Below are 1,660 nucleotides of genomic sequence, written 5' to 3' on the forward strand. Positions count from 1 at the left end.
TTATTTAGAAATGTCCATTCTCACTTTGGGATGTCTGTGGGTTTAGGCAAAGCTATCTTTGTTGCGTCTTTCCCTGATCACACATCCTTGTTAACCTCCACCAATCTCTGGGGGATCACTTTATTGTTTTCAACACTGCCCTGGGGCATGTATTGATTCACAGACTAATCCAATCAAATTCTGGTTCCTTTGAAGGAAAAGTTCCTGAAGTCAGTGCTTGGTGTTTACTCTAACTCCAGGAAGGTTCTTTCTTTCTAGCTGTTTCTATCCCCTTTTACCTCTGGCAACCTAAATCTATAGTTTAGCCCATATCTCCAGTGAATCCTTTAATCTAATCCCAACTGCCTTTCCTTACAACTTCTATTCTCTTGAAAAGTGCCCTCATGCTTGAACTTCACACTCTGACAAATGAAATCCAGTTACTTTGCTGAAGGATTTGGAGCTCTCTGCTCTATGGCTTCTCCCTCACCCTACTCCCCTTCCACCACCTGGGAAGAATCTAGGGAGCTAGGACTGGGGACAATGGAATCCTTTTCTCTGAGTTACTTTAGTAGCTGAGTGCTTAGTGGAGAGTGGAAGCGGGGAGCAGCAGTTTCAAGTGTCTTTGGTTACTTTTTAGATGTGGAAACTCCACCCCATAAGCCAGGGCAAGGGTGATGGAGGTCCCAGCATTTTCAGCTGTGCTACATCCAAAATAAAGCTTCTATACCATGCACAGGAGTTGGGTGAAGAAAGCAAAGCAAGCACCCACCTCTTGCCAAACTCACCTGGAATTTAGCCTCATTAACAGATATCTGAGAGCAGGAGGAGAAACACTAACATCTTCCCTTCCCAGGAAGACAGCCCTCTGGGTGCAGAGGATACTCTGGGTTCTTAGTTGAAACAGTGTGGCATAGAGTTTCCATCTCTTTAGCTGGGGGAGGGTGGGTAGGGGTCTCCATTCAAATATCACAGAATCTCTCAGTCCTCACCAAATTTTTGTAAATTTCTTTGAATAAATGTATATTTATTTACTGGACACCTATAAGACTTTTTCCAGAGAAGTGGTTCTAATTTTTAAAATTTTCACCAGTTTCACTGAGAAATGGGTTTGTGGAGCTTGTCGTATTGTCATGTTGGATGTGGTTATCCCATGACTATTTTTAAGTATCTTTCCATATGGCCCTACTTCTCAAACCATAATAACCATAACCTTGTGGGTCCTCGGTGGTATTCCAGAGAGTTTGATGGGGCCATAGTACAAAGTCGGAGCATCTTCCTATCTACTGATTTAACTCACATACATAGGGGGGGGAGATGTTTATATGAAAGTAAAGTCATTATGGTGATAACATATATGTTTCAGATGGATTTAAAACTGATAAGAACAGATACTACACTTGATCTTAGCCAAAAGGCCGAGAAGTGATTCAGATGGATTTTAAACATAAATCTGATACTTTGAAAAATTACCCTAGTAGTGGGCTACCTGGGCAACGCCTCTGAACTCTGCAAGAGTTCGCATTTTCTTACAGAATCTGTACTGAGCATTTGACAAAGGGACTTATCTGTCGGTAGGCAGGAGTAAATTTTGGCCCTGAATTTGGCAAACAATGCAGCAAAAATAAAATTATCTGCTCAGGAGAATACATAGCAGGCCTGACAAGCCCAGTGACCAAAA

General features: G+C 42.0%; 1 pseudogene; it reads right to left on the reverse strand.

The window, feature by feature from the left end:
- Positions 1–1,294: 1,294 nt before the first annotated feature.
- On the reverse strand, positions 1,295–1,409 carry LOC112482605 (annotated as a pseudogene).
- Between the last annotated feature and the right edge of the window lie 251 nt (positions 1,410–1,660).

This window comes from Pteropus alecto, unplaced genomic scaffold (assembly GCF_000325575.1).
Source record: "Pteropus alecto unplaced genomic scaffold, ASM32557v1 scaffold185, whole genome shotgun sequence".
NCBI classification, from domain to species: Eukaryota; Metazoa; Chordata; class Mammalia; order Chiroptera; family Pteropodidae; genus Pteropus; species Pteropus alecto.